Raw genomic sequence first — 21,664 nt, forward strand, 5'->3', positions numbered from 1 at the left:
TATCATGGTTGCCTGACCCAACACAACATATTTGGAGGAGGAGAGGGGACACTTTTATTGTACCCCATCAAGTGGCTGAGTCATTTGGCTCTCCATTCACTGGAACAGACGACTATGGACACCACCATTGGGTTTCCCACCAAGGACGGAGTTCCAAAGCAACAGTGGCTTCCATGGTTGGCTCACCCAGCCTGCCTGAGTCATCAGCTAGGTCCACAGAGTAGAGAAGTGGGTAGTGCCCCCGCCTAACATCTGGAAAAATTCCCAAAAGTTGTGACTTCATGACCACTGAGTCAGCAGCAACTCTTTTCTTGCCAAGAATAGCACATTGTTCTTTTCCTTTTCAGGTAATCCCTCCCCGGAAAGAGAAGATCACAGATTTTGTCGTATTAAATACATTGTAGAAATTCATGGTAGCAGGGGCAAGATCATTTAAACAAAACAGAAAGTTTCAGAGAGAGAAAAAGCCAAGGGCAAAGATTAATCATTTTTCTGCTTAAAAAAAATGGCTTTGATTTGCAACCATGGAATGCTCCACTGTTTCTCTTCTCTTCAAAGACATCTACTGAAAGGATTCCTTAACCTTACCAAGTGGCCAAAATACTTTTCTGAGAAGAGTCACAGAGCATAGGCCCCCCTAGGGTACACAGAGATTTCATTAGTCCCTAGATGTTTCCTGATCCTTTTAAAAACTGGTTAAATTCAGAGACTCTAGGCAATTACTTGTTTCAGAACCTGTGAGGCAAAAACGAAAGAAGAAGGCAGGACACGCAGTGTAACAAACCTTGGAATGGTAAGTAGGAAATATGAGTTAGTTTTTTGGCTAAGCTATGAATTTACCTTGTGCCTGCCAGAAATCACTCAGTCTTTTGTGACTGTAAATTTTCTGTAAGTGTTAATTGGTTTGGTTTATTATTGCAAGAAGCAAGGGAGCAATGTTGTGTATTATAATTTCATTGTGTCAATTTTGCCAAATTATCTTGCATTTTGTTATTCTATGAACTCATAATGGGATAAGGAGTATAGGCTTTGATTCAGAACATATGTGATGTTGCTATAAATGCTTCATGGAAAACCCTAAATATATTTTGAAGCCTACATAGTCAAAAGTCACCATTGGAAGACTTTTTTACTTTACTATTGTATTTATGCTCGTTAGCACTCATTCTTGTTTGAAACGTCTCAAATGCGTAATTTTATTATTTTATTTGACTGTTGTCTCCAGATTGGTCTGAGGACTCCGCTTTCTTCACTGCTCATTCATCTTCATACTGCTCTCATATTTTTTTTTAAATTGGGATATGCAATGATCCTTAGTTTATAAATTCAACTCCACTTTGCCACACACAGTGTTACGCTTGGGGAAACAATTAGAACTTGTCCTTCTTGGCCAGGCGCGGTGGCTCCCGCCTGTGATCCCAGCACTTTGGGAGGCCGCGGTGGGCAGATCACGAGGTCAAGAGATGGAGACCATCCTGGCCAACATGGTGAAACCCCGTCTCTACTAAAAATACAAAAATTAGCTGGGCATGGTGGCGCGCGCCTGTAGTCCCAGCTATTTGGGAGGCTGAGGCAGGAGAATCGCTTGAACCCGGGAGGCAGTGGTTGCAGTGAGATTGCGCCGCTGCACTCCAGCCTGGTGACAGAGCAAGACTCCATCTCAAAAAAAAAAAAAAAAAAAAAGAACTTGCCCCTCTTTTTTTTTTTTGCTCAAGGAACTCAGTCTGCCGTGGTTGCTCATTGTCTAGGATGAAGTCCAAATCCCTTGGGCCTTCACAATCCAGCACTGTCTGTTTTTCTAGTCTCCTTTTCTTTTTACATCCACTTGCTTTCTGCTATGTTCTTCACACTAGTCACACTGCCCTTCTCAGGGTGTCAGAGCAACGTATATTCTGTCCCTTTTTCATGCCTTTACTAATCTATGTGAAATACCATCCCCTATTCTTGCTTTTAAATTACCCCAGTTCAAAGGTCATCTCCTTCTCCGACTCCACGCAGGCCGAGTTAGTGTTCACCTTCACTGAGATCCTAAGGAGCTGTTTGCATTCCCCTATCTCATCGTATCATCATTGTCTAAGTGTCCGTCCCTCTGCTGTGGCCTCTTTGGGAGCAGGTGCATGTCTTCCTCCTCTTTCTCCCCTGACAGCATAACTTAATGAATACAGTGTCTGCCGTAAGAGGCCCTCGATACATGTTGGTTATGTAAATCAGAGAAAATGACCAAGGCGAGTCTCGATGATTTGGGTTTATTTGCCAAGGTTAAGGACGCACTCAGGAAAGAACACAGATCCACAGGAAGAACTGTGCTCCATGCTTTTTCCAAAGAGGGTCTGGGGACCTCAATATTTAAAGGGAAAAGAATGGATATGGGAGAAAGAGAAAGAAAGTTTTTTTTACAAAGGGTGTGGGTGGATAAGAGGCAAGCAGTTGCATTCTTTTGAGTCTTTGATCAGCCATTTACATGTGAGAGGGTGGTGGAGGTACAGTCACTTACACATGCAATGAATCTGCATTTTTTACATAACATAAACATAGGGCAGAGGAAGCAATCAGATATGCCTTTGTCTCAGGTAAGCAGAGGGATGTCTTTGATTTCTGTCCTTTGCCCCATACCTGCGAAGATAAGCTATCAGTATACATTGCCAGGGTGAGATTCAACAGAACTGTTTTAGAGTAAAGATCTGGGAGCCCACAGGAATTACCCTGTGGGCAAATTGTGAGGGAGGTCTGTAGCTTTATTATCTTGTAGCTATCTATTTAGGAACAAAATGGGAGGCAGGTTTGCAAGACCCAGTTCCCAGCTGGACTTTTCCCCTTTGGCTTAGTGAGTTTAGGGTCCCAAGATTTATTTTCCTTTCACAGTTGAATCAGGGAATAAATGAGTTAACTGTTCCTAAATTCGACCTCCCCAATAATGGTGCCCATAACAACATCAATTTCTTGGAAAGCAATCTGACTATATATCTTGTTCTGCATGGCTGAGGAAGGCATTAGCAGCTATAATGCTGGAAAGGAAATAATAGAAATAAGAAAGACTGCTGAGTCAATAGAGAATGCATTAAAAAGAGGAAATTGTCCTGTCACCAGTCAGAAATCTTAATTGAGGTCTGTTATGTGCCAGGTCCTTTTCTAGGTATTGTCTATTGCTTAGTTTATTGCAGAAATAAACTACAGCAGGTACTGTATTTCCTCTTTTCATTTTAATTTAATTTAATTTAATTATTTTTTGAGATGGAGTCTCACTCTGTCACCCAGGCTGGAGTACAGTGACGTGATCTCGGCTCACCACAAACTCTGCCTTCTGGGTTCAAGAGATTCTCTTGCCTCAGCCTCCCAAATAGCTGGGATTATAGGTACATGCCACCATGCCCAGCTATTTTTTGTATTTTTAGTAGAGATGGAGTTTCACCGTGTTGGCCAGGCTGGTCTCGAACTCCTCACCTCAGGTGATCCACCCGCCTCGGCCTCCCAAATTGCTGGGATTACAGGTGTGAGCCACCACACCCGGCCTCCTCTTTTCATTTTAGGTTCAGAACCCTTTCTTTAAAAAGTTCATTGTTAGGCCGGGTGCAGTGGCTCATGCCTGTAATCCTAGCACTTTGGGAGGCCAAGGCAGGTGGATCACCTGAGGTCAAGGGTTCGAGACCAGTCTGGCCAACATGGTGAAACCCTGTCTCTACTAAAGATACAAAAATTAGCCAGGCATGGTGGCAGGCATCTGTAATCCCAGCTACTCGGGAAGCTGAGGCAGGAGAATCCCTTGAACCTGGGAGGTGGAGGTTGCAGCAAGCTGAGATCACGCCATTGCACTCCAGCCTGGGTGACAAGAGTGAAACTCCGTCTCAAACAAGACAAAACAAAACAAAACAAAGTTTGTTATTAGATACGCACCTACACACACAAGTCCACCCCTCATTTCGTGTGTCTCTCCCCACTCTGGCTCTGGGCTCCAGGAGAACGCTGTTGCTGTTTTCACAAAGGCATAGCTTCCTGTGTTCATCAAGTGCACCTGTGTTATCAGGTGTTTTTATCACGTGGTTCTCTAGACAGGACTCAAGACCCTCTTTGCGCTCCCGTGGCTGAGGCAGGTGGGGGGAATCCCTTAGTAGGAACCACAAGGCTCTCACAGGATAAACTGCTGTCTCGTTGGTTTCTCCCCCAAGGACTTCGCCAGACTTCATCAGAAGAAAGCAGTGCAAGAGGGGACTGCAGAGGAAAGCTGGGGCTTGGGAAACCAGCAGCAGGGGCCACGTGGGCAGGTGGTTTCTGTGTGAACCTCTGATCTGTGCAACATAAACAGGAAATGTTGAAGGCTTCCAGTGCTCTTTTTTGATGTCGAGAACATTCTACGGTACAAAAGAGTTTGCCTCTCACTGTTTCTCATATATGGAGGTTTTCTAATCAGCATCCTGAACAGAATTGAATTAAAAATAAAACCAAAGTAAAACTAGCTTTATCTCTAGATTTTAAAATTTTCATTTTTTTTAGGGTGGCACCTATACTGTTACCTTGTAGGTACCAACTAGAATGTTCTTTCTAACTGCCTGTCATTCATGGTTTACCTACTTGGAAGCTTAACTCTGTCCAAGACTGGACCCTAGTCAACACAAATTTTAATTTTATGAAGGTCTTTCCCACCCCTAATATTCTGACATTCTTAAATATGCTGCTCAGCTGTGCTTGTCAAAGGCAATTGCGTTTGCTACATTTCAGAAGAGAGTCCAGACAGAGCCCATTTGGCTCTGTGCTAGGAACGGCTGCAGTGCAAGACTGTGGAGCTCTGTGGCTGACCACAGCTGAAACTCACTTTGATCTTGCTAGATGCCGCCAAGTTGGAAAAAATTAACTAAGACTGCAGGGTCAAAGAGAACGCATAAAAGCATTAACTGCTTTTGTTTCATGTTTCCTCTCCCTCCATAGAGAGACAGAGAAATTAAGAAAATTGCCGGATGTGGTTGCTCACACCTGTAATCCCAACACTTTGGGAGGCCAAGGTGGGTGGATCACCTGAAGTCAGGAGTTTGAGACCAGCCTGGCAACATGGTGAAACCCTGTCTCTACTAAAAATAGAAAAATTAGCCAGGCGTAGTGGCGCGCCCCTGTAGTCTCAGCTACTTGGGAGGCTGAGGCTGGAGAATTGCTTGAACCCAGGAGGCAGAGGTTGCAGTGAGCTGAGATCATGCCACTGCCCTCCAGCCTTGGCAATAGAGTGAGACTCAGTCTAAAAAAAAAAAAAAAGAAAAGAAATTAAGAAAATTTATACAGAGTGGGCAGGAACAAAATCTTCTGGTGAATCAAGTCTGCAGGCTTATTAAATGTGACAGTATGCTTCTTGAAGGATTAGAAATAAAATACAATTAAGTCAATGCTGTAATAGCTCTAAGCAGAACCAAGCACAGTGTCTTTTCCCCCCCTCACAAGTACTGAACTCTTCTTTCAATCTTTTCAGCTCTGGGACTAGGCCAAGCCCTTCGCTCCTGGGACAGCTGCTTTAGGAGCCAAGCAAGCAAGCCCAGCCAGTTCTCAGGGAGTCGAAGGGCATGGCGGACAAGTCCTTTCACACCCAAGGCCAGTCTGCTCACCAGGCCTCCCATCCCTGTCACCCTCGGGCCCCTGAACATGCAGCCTCTTTCCCCACTGTCATCTTCCAGCCTCTCGTGTAGCTTCTCCTCAGCAGCCCTGCCTGCTGGGCATGCCAGCCTCCATTCCTCACAAACTGCTTATGTGCAGGGTGATACTCAGGATATTTGAGAACCAAAATGGTGTGGGCAGGCCCCAACCAAGCAGGAAGGAAAATGGCTATCATGCAGGCATGGCTCCATGTAATTCAGAGACGCCTCTGCTACCAGGTGTTACCCCTTTAGTTTTCGGGCTCACTGGGGAGCCCCAGGGGTGGTCACGAGATGGGGAACATTCTGGAGGCTTAAAAGAGTGGCCGTGCACAGAGTAGAACTGCTGTGTGTTGGTACACATCCGCCTGTCACATCAGCCTGTCTGAGACCCCAGATACCTTCCCAGAATGTTGCCTGCACTCCTCACCTTAACAGAAGGCTGGGTTTTCTGTCCCAGGCAACTCACAAATAGTGGCCGGCAGTTCTGTGCCATGGAGCCCAGCGCTGGGCAGGAGTTAGGATTCTGCTTGACTCCCAAGACGGCTGCTGCTGTTATCATCATTCCCTCCATTCTGACCCATGGCCCAGGGTAAAAATTTCTTGAGGCTCATGTCAATGACATCCCCCTGTGTGTGCCTTCCAGTGGCTGCCATCTAGTAAGCTCTTGCTGATCTCTAAATGGCATCAAGAACTTTGGTCCGTATTTTTTCTCATTTAAGAAATATTTCTTAAGCATTCACTGTGCCAAACAACTTGCTGTATGTCCAGAGATGTATAAAACATGATTCTTGTCCTTAAAGGTAAGCTAACCTTTTTTTTTTTTTTTTTTGAGATGGAGTCTTGCTCTGTCGCCCACGCTGGAGTGCGATGGTGCAATCTCGGCTCACCACAAACTCTGCCTCCCAGGTTCCAGTGATTCTCCTGTCTCAGCCTCCTGAGTAGCTGGGATCACAGGCGCATGCCACCATGCCCAGCTCATTTTTGTATTTTTAGTAGAGACGGGGTTTCACCATGTTGGCCAGGCTGGTCTCGAACCCCTGACCTCAGGTGATCTGCCCGTCTTGGCCTCCCAAAGTGCTGGGATTACAGGCGTAAGCCACCGCACCCAGATGTAAGCTCATAGTTTAATAAAGAAATATAAAACAAAGAATGAGCAGACTAGGTGGTAAATGCCTAAGTGGACACAGTGTTTACAAACATAGAAACATGGACACGTGGAAATGATGATGTACTGGTTTCCCATGGCTTAAAACAACAGAAATGTATATTCTCCTACAGTTCTGGAGGCTAGACATCTGAAATCAAGGTGTCAGCAGGGCCATCCTCCCTCTGAGACTCCAGGCAGGATCTTTTCCTGCCTTCTCCTAGCTTCCAGTCCTGGTCAGCGATCCTCAGCGCTCCCCGCTCTCTGCTGCATCACTCCGGTCTCTGCTGTCGGCCTGTATTCTCCCATGTGTTTCTGTCTTCACGTGGTATTTTCCTTTTCTTACGAGGATATTAGTCGTATTGTATTAGGGCCTACCCTAATGAGCTCATCTTAATTCAATATGCAAAGACCCTATTTCCAAATAAGGTCACATTCCGAGGTACTGGGAGTTAGGACCTCAACATATCTTTTTGGGGGACACAGTTCAACCCATAACAGTGGGATAGTCAGGAGAGCAGGGGAAGGACCAGAGAAGGCTGGCCAGACAGGCGCGGCGAGCTGGTAAACAGGAGTCAGCAGGGCAGGGAGAATGGTGGTGTGTTGTCTGGAATGATGTACATAAACAGACTGGGGCCCGAGAGGGTGACACCTTTGGAAACTGCAAGGTGTTCAGTCTGACAGGCATAAAGGATCTATGCTCGGTAGTGGCAAAAGATAATCCTACACGTTAGCAGGAGCCAAGTCATGAATCTCATCGTCTCCCCACACGAACGTGCCTGCACTCCTTTACTCCCCTTTTCTGGCTGACAGTAATCAGTCATCTCAAACCCCTACTTCCCCCCTCACTTCCCACACGCAGTTGATCCCTCAGATCACCTGATTCTGCCTCCTAAAAATCTCCTAAATCAGGCCGAGCGCGGTGGCTCACGCTTGTAATCCCAGCACTTTGGGAGGCTGAGGCGGGTGGATCACCTGAGGTTAGGAGTTCGAGACCAGCCTGGCCAACATGGTGAAACCCCATCTCTACTAAAAATACAAAAATTAGGCTGGGCGCGGTGGCTCACGCCTGTAATCCCAGCACTTTGGGAGGCTGAGGCGGGTGGATCACCTGAGGTTAGGAGTTCAAGACCAGCCTGGCCAACATGGTGAAACCCCATCTCTACTAAAAATACAAAAATTAGGCTGGGCGCGGTGGCTCACGCCTGCAATCCCAGCACTTTGGGAGGCTGAGGCGGGTGGATCACCTGAGGTTAGGAGTTCGAGACCAGCCTGGCCAACATGGTGAAACCCCATCTCTACTAAAAATACAAAAATTAGGCTGGGTGCGGTGGCCCACACCTGCAATCCCAGCACTTTGGGAGCCTGAGGTGGGTGGATCACCTGAGGTTAGGAGTTCGAGACCAGCCTGGCCAACATGGTGAAACCCCATCTCTACTAAAAATACAAAAATTAGGCTGGGCGCGGTGGCTCACGCCTGTAATCCCAGCACTTTGGGAGGCTGAGGCGGGTGGATCACCTGAGGTTAGGAGTTCGAGACCAGCCTGGCCAACATGGTGAAACCCCATCTCTACTAAAAATACAAAAATTAGGCTGGGCGCGGTGGCTCACGCCTGTAATCCCAGCACTTTGGGAGGCTGAGGCGGGTGGATCACCTGAGGTTAGGAGTTCGAGACCAGCCTGGCCAACATGGTGAAACCCCATCTCTACTAAAAATACAAAAATTAGGCTGGGCGCGGTGGCTCACGCCTGTAATCCCAGCACTTTGGGAGGCTGAGGCGGGTGGATCACCTGAGGTTAGGAGTTCGAGACCAGCCTGGCCAACATGGTGAAACCCCATCTCTACTAAAAATGCAAAAATTAGGCTGAGCGCAGTGGCCCATGCCTGCAATCCCAGCACTTTGGGAGGCTGAGGTGGGTGCATCACCTGAGGTTAGGAGTTCGAGACCAGCCTGGCCAACATGGTGAAACCCCATCTCTACTAAAAATACAAAAATTAGGCTGGGCGCGGTGGCTCACGCCTGTAATCCTAGCACTTTGGGAGGCTGAGGCGGGTGGAGCATGAGGTCAAGAGATCGAGACCATCCTGGCCAACATGGTGAAACTCCATCCCTACTAAAAAAAAAATGCAAAAATTAGCTGGGTGTGGTGGTGCACACCTGTAGTCTCAGCTACTCTGGAGGCTGAGGCAGAAGAATCGCTTGAACCTGGGAGGCGGAGGTTGCAGTGAGCCGAGATCGCGCCACTGCACTCCAGCCTGGCAACAGAGCAAGACTCCATCTCATAAACAAACAAACAAAACCAACAACAAAATCAAAAGTTAGCTTGGCCTGGTGGTGGGTGCCTGTAATCCCAGCTACTCCAGAGGCTGAGGTAGGGAGGATCTCTTGAACCTGGCGGTGGAGGTTGCAGTGAGCCGAGATCACACCTCAGTACTCCAGCCTGGGCGACAAGAGCAAAACTAAACACCATCTCAAAAAATAATAATAATAGTTCTCTTTGCCATCATTTCTCTTCCCGTGGAGCCGCTGCCATGAAGGTTGACCTGTGCAGTTTCAGCGGGTACAAGATCTACCCCGGACACGGGAGGCGCCACGCCAGGACCGACGGGAGGGTTTTCCAGTTTCTTAATTCAAAATGCAAGTTGGCGTTCCTTTCCAAGAGGAATCCTCGGCAGGTAAACTGGACTGTCCTCTACCAAAGGAAGCACAAAAAGGGACAGTCGGAATAAATTCAAAAGAAAAGAACCCACCGAGCAGTCAAATTCCAGAAGACCATTACGGTGTGTCTCTTGCTGCTATAATGGCCAAGAGGAATCAGAAACCCAAAATTAGAAAGGCTCAAAGAGAACAAGTGATCAGGGCTGCTAAGGAAGCAAAAAATGGCTAAGCAAGCATCTAAAAAGACTGCAAGGGCTGCTGCTACGGCACCTACAAAGGCAGCACCTGAGCAAAAGATTGTGAAGCCTGTGGAAGTTTCAGCTCCCCAAGTTGGTGGAAAACGCTAAACTGGCAGATTAGATTTTTAAATAAAGATTGGATTATAACTCTAATAATAATAATAAGAAGAAAATAAAAATCTCCTAAATCTGCCTTCTCCGTTCTACTTCCACTTTCTAGTTCAGGCCCTCGTCATGACACAGTGGAGCACTGGCCATCTCACAGGTCCTCCTGCTGTCAGGCCCGTGCATCCCCTCTCCATTCCCCTCTGCTGCTAGAGCCATCACTCAGTGCTGCGAATGGTACCCCTCCCAGGGCAGGAGGTAGGTGGATCCCCATAGCGTCATGAATGACGCTGCTTTAGTCAGCTGCCTGGGCTTTACCAGCCCCTTCCTCATCAGATCCTGGCATTCTCTGTAGCCAACCTGAAGACAGAGCATTTGCTTTCAGAGAACTCCAGCCTCGATTTGTTCTTTAGTGACTTTTTTCCTACCGTGAATTAACAAGTTGGTATTCGGATTTCATTTTTAAGATGTAAGTTAAATTGTTTCCTAGAATTGAGTCCTTGAATCAATTCACCTTCAGATTGTAATCTGAGCTCCATGTCATGGTTTACAAAGCTGTCAGTGATCTGGCCTTTGGCCACCTGTTCTACTTCTCCTCTGCAGGGTCCCGGACCCTAGGTGCTACATGGAGTCTCGCTTTGTCGCTCAGGCTGGAGTGCAGTGGCGCGATCTCAGCTCACTGCAACCTCCACCTCCTGGGTTCCAGCGATTCTTCTGCCTCAGCCTCCCGAGTAGCTGGGATTATAGGTGCACACCACCATGCCCGGCTAATTTTTGTATTTTTAGTAGAGACGGGGTTTCACCATGTTGGCCAGGCTGGTCGCAAACTCCTGACCTGGTGATCTGCCCGCGTCAGCCTCCCAAAGTGCTGGGATTACAGGTATCAGTCACCGCGCCCGGCCTCCCCCTTCAATTTTTGACTACCTCCAGCTCGTTTTTCCAAACGCAGCTCAGGATTTGCTCTGGAATGAAGCCTTCTCCACCTCTTCAGGGCAGCATCAGGTGGCCCTCCTCTGTTCTCCCAGAATCCCTCATTCTACCCTCCATTACAGCCTCTCATCTTGTTTGATCTCCACATCTACATGGCTGGTCTTCTTGTTTATCTTTCCCTGTAGACTCTGAGCAACTCCAGCAGGCTCCAGGTCAGTTCTCCCCAAAACACTGTACCTAAATCATTGCTCTTTTGGCACCTATTGGGAGTATCCTGTGCTTTTTTCTTTTCTTTTTGCCTGATTTTTGGCATTTTAATTTTGCTTTTTCTTGATAGAATTGCTAGATTTCTATAGACATTAGCTGTGGACTCTAAGGCAGTCCTCTCCAAAGGCATAGTGTTTGTACTACGATGGATGCTGAGCCACGAAGACTGAGTTGGGGATGGAGCCATCAGCAGGCAGCTGGGGGCGCTGCTGTGGATGAGACGCTGAGCTGACACGTGGAGACTCTAACGATGATCGATCGTTTCTGGGTGGATCCCAGCTGTAAATGCTTGAGATAACTTGCTTGCAGTCACCTGTAATGTTTGATACAAATTAGGATTTGTAATTTATAGGTTTTATAATTAATATTCAGAATTCAATATATTATTTTGCGATTTTTGAGATCTTGATTAATAATAGCAGAATAGTAACAGCCTCAAGGGAACTAAACAACACCATCATTCATCAAATGTTGTGAATCTGTTACGAGCTAATTTGAAATACGGAGCCTAAGGTGTTTTCGGTAAAAAAAAAAAAAAAAAAAAAAAAATTTTTTTTTTTTTTCTTGAGACAGAGTCTCACTCTATTGCCCAGGCTGGAGTGCAGGTATGCAATCATGGCTCATTGCAGCCTCAAGTCCCCAAGCTCGAGAGATCCTCTCACCTCAGCAGCCCCCTGAGTGCCTGGGACCATAGGCACACCACCACACCTGGCTCATTTTATTTTTTGCAGATACCGAGTCTCCTTATGTTGCCCAGGCTGGTCTCAAACTCCTGTCCTCAAGTGATTCAAAGTACTGGGATTACAGACGTGAGCCACTGCGCCTGGCCTTAAAAATATTTTTAAACTTCCTTAAAATGCCGAAAAGATAGGAACAATGAAATACTCAAAAAAGGATTGATTTTTAAGCCTGACTCCACACCAATTTTTGGTAACTTCATTTCTCTGTACTAGAAGTGAGGAATACAAAGATGAATGAGACAGGGTTCCTGTCACCATCTAGTGGGAGAGACAGGCTGGCAAATCAACAGTTAATCAAGGAGGTAATTTAGGTAAATGATTTTGAGTTGACATATTGGATTTATCTTTGGAGGCAGTAATTCCAAGGACAAGAACTAACTGCCTTTCTGCCAGAGCGCACATGTGAGGGTCAGAGTTCTTAGGCATAAATCAAACAATGAGTCGAACCAGTCCTCAGAGGAGATAACTGCAAACATAGGTTTGCTTAGGTTACCAACCATTGTCCCGCAGGCAGAAATCCACCATACTATTTCTTGCTGGTATTGAATTTGGTGGTCGTGTATGCAATATTTTCTGGGGTGTCCTACGAATTCTGTTTCTAGAGACTTGCTTTACTACCTGAATAGTTTCCTTTGAATTTTCTTTTATTATTCTAATTATTCTTCATTATAAGTTGCTTTGCTTTGTCCTTTTTTTTTTCAGTTTTTTTATTAAACATTATTGGTGTGGAAAATTGTCCCTTAGGAAGCCATCCATCATTTGCTTTTTATGATTTTCAAGGAGATGCTTTTCTATGAGATGGTGGTGGAAGTGGTTGCTACAGTACTAGACATAGGGCCGGGTGCGGTGGCTCACGCCTGTAATCCCAGCACTTTGGGAGGTTGAGGCAGGTGGATCACAAGTTCAGGAGTTCGAGACCAGCCTCGCTGACATGGTGAAACCCCATCTCTACGAAAAATACAAAAATTGGCTGGGTGTGGTGGTGGGCACCTATAATCCCAGCTACTTGGGAGGCTGAGGCAGAAGAATTGCTTGAACCCGGGAGGCAGAGGTTGCGGTGAGCTGAGATGGCGCCACTGCACTCCGGCCTGGGCGACAGAGCAAGACTCCATCTCAGGGAAAAAAAAAAAACAAAACCACAATACTAGACATAGTTAATGAATAATATTAGTTAACAAAGAGGTTTGAGAACTAGGAAAGATTCTCTAAGGTTATTCTTTGATAAATCACTCGTTTTCACAGAGTTACTGCTTACTGTGGGTAATTTGTTTGCTGTTGGTTGACAATGAACCTACTTAGGAGAAGATATGATCCTTCAGGACTTTTATTTGTTCGAAATGAAAAAATTATTTCTCCTTTCAATAACAGACAGTGGTGCTTTTCTGTTATAATTCAAAACAGGTTTCGGAACACATGTCATTTTCAGGGAGAAGGAAAGGATGAATGAATGAGCTGGAGTACACTTTCTAGAACATATAAAGGGGATATGGGAACTGGATGCAGGTAAATCTTTCGTGCTTATTAAGAACATTTTAATGTTTCTCAGCTGATGTATGAAGTACTTGTATTCAGCATTTGCTTCTTCAATCACAAGGAGGCAGCATAGTCTCGTGGGAGGAGGGGAAGTGGGCCTATTCAGAACACCTGTTCTTCTTGCTGCCTGTGCTGTTCTTGTCCAGAAGGCCCCTTGGAGCTGGGAGTGTCTCATGGAGTCATTCAGTTCCCTGCTTCCTGGTAGAGTTGCCCCTTAACCATATGAAACAATATCTCCCACATGCTAAAAATAGCCAGGGTCTGAGTCCAGGACTTTCATGTTGACGGTCTCATGTACCTGGTGGCCCTGGGAGCAGGATGTCCTCATCTCACTCATCTCTGTTACTGTGAGTCCTACCAAGCCTGGCCAAAGTTGCCTCCTTAATAATTAGTCCTTGAATAGAATCCCCTAGGTAGTGGTTATTGACTTGCAAAATATAACACTGATTTTATACCATGTTTTTTTGTCTGATGGAGACAAAAACACTTCTCTCATAGAATATGTTTTGTTTGTGGATAAATGAACAAAATGAGGTAAAAAACCCCAATCATCCTATGAGTAAGTTATTTTTCTGATAGAAGACAGGGTCCAAGTTCAAGTTATGAGTGTAACTAGCCACATAGTTTCACTTAAGTCATTTCATTTTGCTGGGCTTCAGTCTCCCCATTTGGAAAATGAATGAATGTGCCTATGATATTCCAGTGTAAGTTGTGGGAACATGCCAGATATAGCAAACTGGGAAGCAATTGTAGCCAGGTATGTTGAGGCACATGAATATAAGACATTTTTATCTGGGTCCTGTTTTCCCTTCTGTGACTGATTCTTTCTGGGCCCTGGGACATTTATATTCAGCCTCTGCATTTGTATATTCATTTGTTCATTCACCCACTCATTTATTCAATAAATATTTATTGAGTACTTAAATACGTGCCAGGAACTGTTCTAGGTCTCAGGATATAAGAGGGTACCAAAAAAGCAGGATCTTTTTTTTTTTTTTTCAGAGAGCCTACCTTCCAGTGGGAGAGATGGACCACAAATACATAAGCAAATACATACACAACATCATTGCAGATTATGAAAAATGGTAAGAAAGAGATAAAAAGTGTGACCGGATGGAAGGTAACTGGGGCAATCACTTTTAGGCAGATGCCTCTGAGATGCCATCTGAGCTGAGACTTGACAGATGAAGTGCCAACAATCTCAGCCTCTAAGCCTGCCAAGCTTGAGATGTTATTTGTATTAGTAATTTGCAGGTGCAAATGACCCACCTAGACTGTTTCTAGTGCACAGTATGCTTTGTTGACAAAATGCCCTGAAGCAAAATGCCACAGATGTCAGCTTCAGTTTTGTGGATTTTCATAGCATCTTCCAGTAAGGTTGGTCATTGTCGTTCCCAACCACTCCCCGGTTTGGGGGGGAGGACACAGGGTGTCCTCTGACTCTGGTGCACACAGGGTGTCCTCTGACTCTGGTGCACACAGGGTGTCCTGTGACTCTGGTGCACACAGGGTGTCCTCTGACTCTGGTGCACACAGGGTGTCCTCTGACTCTGGTGCACACACGAGCTCTCACCAGTCCTGCTGGGACCAGGCTGCAGGCAAAGAACAAACACCTACTTAATGAACTGTGATGACAGAGGAGTGGCCATTTGCTTCCTCCAGTGCTGTCCATGCCAGCTCCTGAGCCCATTTGTCACTTCCTGGGGACACAGCTGACTCATAGACACTGGCAGTAATTTTGGCCTGGGAGGGGTGGGAAACAGAAGGCTTGGATTAAAAGCAGGTGGAGCTGGTGGCTGCCTAGGTAATATGATGGGAATTTTTGTCCACTGACCTGTCCACAATTCTTGGAATTCTGCTAGAACTCAGTATCCAATCCACTTGGTTCTGAAAGGTTTTTTTTGATTTTTGACCTTCAGCTCGCTCGCTAATGTGAATGTTTGGAGGAGGATACAACTGTTTAGAAACATAATTTAGCATATTAAAAAAGACTCACAAAAAATCTCAAAATGGCAAAATCAGGTTATAGGTGTTAGGCCCTGGATCTCATTTTATCCAGAATTGTCCCATCTCTGAAATGACAAATTCATACACTCTAGAGCATGACACATAGTCTTCTAACCTTCCCACTGAGTTACCCATATTACACTGCCCTTCAGCCTCCTGGAGACCTCTTTTTCTTTTTAAAAAAAACTTTTATTTTGGGTTCAGGGGTATGGAGACCTCTTTTTCTATGAAAGGATCACAGTCTGTATCTGCCTTAAGATATAGTCATAGACAACCGTTATTCAAAGTAAGGGGCCATAAGTTTGGACGCCATGGCTCATGCTTGTAATCCCAGCAGTTTGGGAGGCCGAGGCAGGTGGATTGCTGGAGCCCAGGAGTTCGAGACCAGCCTGGGCAACATGGCGAAATACAAAAAACTTCAAAAATTAGCTGGGCATGGTGGCACACATCTGTGGTCCCAGCTACTCAGAAGACCGAGGTGGGAGAATCACTTGACCCCAGGAGGCAGAAGATGCAGTGAGCTATGATCGCACCACTACACACCAGCCTGGGCAATAGAATGAGAACCCATCTCAAAAAAAAGGTAAAGGGCCATGATTGTATGTCTATTTGTGTGTGTATGATTTTATCACTTTATTTGACAATCAGTGGTTGGCTCTCACCCACATTGACTGTCTATAGATGTTTGAAAGTGGTCACAGGTACATAGTTAAACCAAAGTATAGAGTTTGTTTGCTGAACCTTCACCCTCATTATGTTTTCTGCACGATAAACATGGATGTGGTACGGCCCTTCCTTTCACCCAGACATTTGTTGAGCCTAGTATTAGTGCGTACATCTGGAGTCCCCATCTCCATCATGGCAGATTTCTGGATCTCTCTTGAGTGCCTGAGGGGCATTCTTCTTGAAGCCCACTCCATGGATGCACCTGTGAATGTTGATGGTGTATCCTCAGGTCACTGCCTCATTGATGGCAGAATGACCCCCCTTTTTCTGGCTACCCTCTTTGCAGGAGTCATTCTGCTGGGCCCAAGTGGGAAGCCATTATATTCTCTATTACCTACCTTTCAGTTTAAGAAAATATTACTGTAATAGGCTGAAAAATGCTCTTCCAAAGCTACCAGGTCCTCATCTCTGAAGCCTGGAAATGTTCAGTTTGGAAAAAATGTCATAGCAGATATGATTGAGTTAAGGCTTTTTTTTTTCCTTTGTGACAGAGTCTCACTCTGATGCCCAAGCTGGAGTGCAGTGGTGCAGTGATGCAGTGGCTCACTGCAACCTCCACCTCCTGGGTTCAAGCAATTCTCCTGCCTCAGCCTCCTGAGTAGCTGGGATTACAGGCATGCGCCACCACACCCAGCTCATTTTTGTATTTTTAGTAGAGATGGGGTTTCGCCATGTTGGCCAGGCTGGTCTCAAACTTCTGACCTCAAGTGATCCACCTGCCTCAGACTCCTAAAGTTCTGGGATTACAGGTGTGAGCCACTGCACACAGCCGAGTTAGACTTTTGAAGTAGGGAGATTATCCTGGATTATCCAGGTGGGCCCTAAATGTAATTACATGTATTCTTTTGGAGACAGGCAGAAGATTTCACACATAACACACACACACACACACACACACACACACACACACACACACACACAGGCCCTGTGAAGACAAGCAGATTTGAAGATTGGAGTGTTGTGGCCACAAACAAAGGAATGCCAGCAGCCACCAAAATACCAAAAGTTGGAAGAGGTAAGGAACAGATTCTCCCCTAGAGCCTTCACAGCCCTGCCCACACTTTCATTTCGGCCCAGTGATACTGATTTTGGACTTCTGGCCTCCAGAACTATGAGAGAATACATTTCAGGTGCTTTAAACCACTGAGTTTGTGGTCATTTGCTACAGCAGCCACAGAAACTAATGCAGTTACCCATGCAATGAAAGCCACTGGTGTTCCTCTACTGAACTGCAGCCCTCTCTCTCCACTCTCCGGAGGGAACCAGGACCTTGAATTTGGTGTTTATTATTTCCTGCATTTCATTTTACTTTATTGCATATTTATGTATTCTGAAATAATGTCGTTTTATATATTTCATACTGTATCCTGTATATTGCTTTTTGCCCAACGTATTTTATAGATTATATATGTTGATACATGTAGCTCTAATTTTCTCTGTAGCATAGTATTCCATGGTGTGTATGCATACCTGCACATATGTGTGCATGCTACAATTTTTTTTTTTTTGAGACAGAGTTTCCCTCTGTCACCCAGGCTGGAGTGCAGTGGCGCCATCTTGGCTCACTGCAAACTCCACCTCCCAGATTCCAGTGATTCTCGTGCCTCAGCCTCCCAAGTAGCTGGGATTACAGGTGTGCGCCACCATGCCCAGCTAATTTTTGTATTTTTAGTAGAGACGGGGTTTCACCATGTTGACCAGGCTGGTCTCAAACTCCTGGCCTCAAGTAAACTGCCCACCTCGGCCTCTCAAAGTGCTGGGATTATAGGCGTGAGCCACTGTACCCAGCCCACAATTTTTAAATCAGTTCTTCTGTTAATGAACATTTAGGTTGTTTTTGGTTTTTCTGTCTTTCAAACAGTGCTGCAGTGAACATTTCCATATGTATCTTCTTGTGCTTATGTGCAGAAGTGTTTCTAGGATATTTACCAGAGAAGAGAATTACTAGGTCATCCTCAGCTTTACTAGTTTTTGCCAAATTGCTCTGCGAAAGAGCAGATGTGGGTTGGATTTTGGCAGCAGGACATTTCAACAAAAGGAGTGATGTGTACTAAAGGTACAGACAGGGGAGGCATGGGAAGTGGTCGTTAGTTTTCTTTGAAAAAGCAGTGGTTCTCAGTCAAGTCAGGGAAACAGGTTTGAATCACCCTGGAGAATGTTTTGCAACCTTTTACCCTCTGTCTCCCCATCCTGGGATGTCTTCCCAAGGAACCAATATATTTCCCCCCCGGGTAATTGCGACATGCTTTGGTTGAAAACCAAAAATGGCTGCCTGAGAAGGAGCCACGGGAGAAGAGGCAGGCAAGTTGGGTGGCGAGGACTGAGATACCCAGCCAGGAGGATGCATGTCAATCAGGGGTCACAGAAAGTCTCTAAGCAGAAGCTGAGCACCTTCCCCTCTACAGATACCCAGAGGCAGCATTAGGGCTACAGCACCCGTAGACCAAGAGCTCTGGGGTAGAGTTTAACCACATGTATTACACTCAGCTTTGATAGCTCTTTTCTCAAGTCTTCCAACCTTGTTCACTGAGAGAGTCACTTTATAATGCAATGAGCTGTTGTTCCTCCTGGATCTCTGGGTGTACTGAAGATGCTGAAGGTTGGCTTTTTAATATTTTAATTATAATTAGCATACTAGGAAAACTCCGGGGAATAAAATACAGTACTTTCTTGCATTTATAGACTATAATATGGAATATGAGTAAAATATACGTATCCCCAAGGAACCAGATATACATCAAAATAATTAAGTGGGGGCATAGCTTGGGGGTAGAACATTTGACTGCAAAATAACATATACGTTGGTAAGGTTTAGAAAGACACAAAACAATCTACAGGGTTTGTCTTATAAATAAGTCTGTGGCTTATTGTCCCTAAAAATGATATGACTCCCTCTTTGTCAGCAAAATCTCACCTTATTTGTCATATACAAAACTGTAAGACTAAATGTTTGACCTAGAAGAGTTGTTAGAGAGATCTGGTGGAGTGAGTGGCTAATGAGTGGGGTCAGGGCTAGCGCTGGGCCCACTCTCAGTACCTCCCACCACACTGCTCCTTAGCATTTCCAATGATTAGTTCAGATCGCCTTATTCTGCTGGAAGTGTTAGGGAACTCTTGAGTCTATTTGAATGTTGTGTTTACTCGAAACATTGATTGTAGCATGAAAGTTGACCATATTTAACAAATATAAAAAATTGTAGTAGTTTCTCACTACTAAGGTGAAAATGATTGCTTTTGGGGTGGAAAACTGTTATAAAATAAAACAATGTTTAGACAACTACAAAAATAAAAACTGTCAGCCAAGCACAGTGGCTCACATCTGTAATCCCAGCACTTTGGGAGGCTGAGGCAGGTGGGTCACCTGAGGTCAGGAGTTCAAGATCAGCCTGGCCAACATGGTGAAACCCCGTCTCTACTAAAAATACAAAAATTAGCTGGGCGTGGTAGCGCACGCCTGTAATCCCAGCTACTCCGGATGCTGAAGCAGGAGAATCGCTTGAACCCGGGAGGCGGAGGTTGCAGTGAGCCGAGATCATGCCGCTGCACTCCAGCCTGGGCTTAACAAGAGTGAAACTCCGTCTCAAAAAAATAAATAAATAAGTAAATAAAATAAATAAAAATAAAAATAAAAGCTTTCTAAATTACTTGATATCTTTCTTAATGTCTCCTAGAAAAGTGTATAGAGAACCTTTTTGGTAGTAAATAAAGATCACTTTAATAGAGAAATTTTAAACTACAACACATCCTATATTCACAAACTAGTACATCTCAGCTGTTCCATGGATGTGGTGGGACAGGATAATAGTCCAGAAAGGTCTCAAAGTCTGAGGTAGTTGCTGGAAGAAGAAGCCTATTTCTTTGGACTCCTGACTTACGAGAGGGTCAGGCTGAACTAGAAGGAGGTTTTACGGTCTGAAGTTTTAGGGCCTCCACTGTAAGTAGCAGCCGCAAAACTATAAGAGGGGGAGAAATTACCCATAATTCCACCACGCTAACACATTAATTGCCTTCATTTCCTCTGTTCACTTTTAGTTCTTAATTTTATGCCATCATTTCATGAGGCTATAAATACAGCATAGTTAAAATGCAGCATTCTTTCACTCAACATTATATTGTGAACGCTTTTGTCTGAGGACTATTCTGGTTGCAAGGAACATTTACTCAGTCAAGTTAAATTGTCTCAGAAAATAGTTGTGTGTACGTGCCTAATCTTAGAGAAACCAAGGACAGGCGCCTAAGCTGGCTAAGCTCCCCAGGAATTGGTGCTAGGGCAGGGAGAGCCAACAGCTACTGAAGCTGCTGTCGGGGGTCTTGGGTGGGCGGGGGGATCTCTGCTTACCCTGCGTTTCTGTTCCGCACACATCACTTCAGTAGTGCATGGCCGGTAGTGGCCACTACAAGCCACATGACCTTGCAGTACCAGAGCTTTCAATGATCCTCTTTCCAGACTGCTTAAAGTCAAACCCTTATTTGATTGTCTCAGTTTATCATTTCCATCCAGCGAGGCCATAAAAGTCAGAGGTTTCTGTTCAGCCTGTGGATTGGCTGTTGCTAGCTCAGGTGGACACATATTGGTCCAATCAGGTGTGGCTGGGGAGGTAGAGTCACATGCTTTAGATTCTAGCTCTGCAGGGCAGTGAGGCCGTGTGCTGGGACCCCCCTACCTCCCCCGGCAGTGAGTGTGGCTTCGTAGTTCTTACAACTACAAATGTTCATGAACACATGACATCACATCAAGTGGCTGTTTCATGATTTATGACCCTTCCTCTGCTGTTAGCTTTAGTTTATCGCCCCTTTCAGCTTGGGGACGGCTACAATAAAACTATGAACATTTTTGGGCATACTGCTTCCTTTTCATCTTCCAGATTATAGAAAATAATCTTTAAATTCCATAGATTACATTCTCTGAGCACCTCCAGAACAGAAAACATCACCTTGCAATTTTTTCTTGTTGTCTAAAAAGTGTCTGTATTTGCTAGAGATTTCTACTGAAGTCGCTATGGGCAAAATAATAGGATGTGATACGTGGGATCTGCTTCAAAGCACTTTAGGAAAAAAGTTAGGGGGTGCTGAAAGCTGAAGCAAGATTGATGAAATCTCTAGCAAATACACTTTTTAAACAACAACAAAAAATTGCAAGGTTATGTTTTCTGTTCTGGAGGTGCTCAGAGAATGTAATCACTCTGGAATTTAAGATGATTTTATATTTTATATATACTGCTGGAGCTGATGATGGGTGCGTGAGATTTATGATACACTTTGCCTCTGTTTTGTGGTTTATGTCCTACTTCCTTTCTCTTTCTCTCCCCTCTGGATTTTTTTGTTGTTAGTCCCCATGTTTCCTCCAGACATTTGGTACTCACATACTGCCCTGTGATTCCCCCAAATTTTTCTCAGGTTCGGTTACCCCTGACACCTGCCTCATAAGTTCCTTTTCCTTCCTTACCAAAAACTCCAGTCCATTTGTCTATCTACCTATTCAGTAATTCATTCACATAAAAAAAAAAATGAACCTATGTGTTGGTCAAGACATGAAAAATGTTGCAAAATATAGTGACATTCATTGTTTCAGATGTTACTAGACAGCTATGAAGAGGAACGAAATCACAACTTATTTTGTAGCCTGAGATAAAAGCCAGCTCCCCAGCGCAACACTCAGGAATAACTGTCTTTCAGCAGAGGAGCCAAATGCCCTCTGGCG

At 45.0% G+C, this 21,664-nt stretch overlaps 1 pseudogene; it reads left to right on the forward strand.

The window, feature by feature from the left end:
• Nucleotides 1-7,747: 7,747 nt before the first annotated feature.
• On the forward strand, nucleotides 7,748-9,802 carry LOC100968869 (large ribosomal subunit protein eL24-like; annotated as a pseudogene).
• Nucleotides 9,803-21,664: the final 11,862 nt, after the last annotated feature.

Source organism: Pan paniscus, chromosome 2 (assembly GCF_029289425.2).
Source record: "Pan paniscus chromosome 2, NHGRI_mPanPan1-v2.0_pri, whole genome shotgun sequence".
Taxonomy (NCBI): Eukaryota; Metazoa; Chordata; class Mammalia; order Primates; family Hominidae; genus Pan; species Pan paniscus.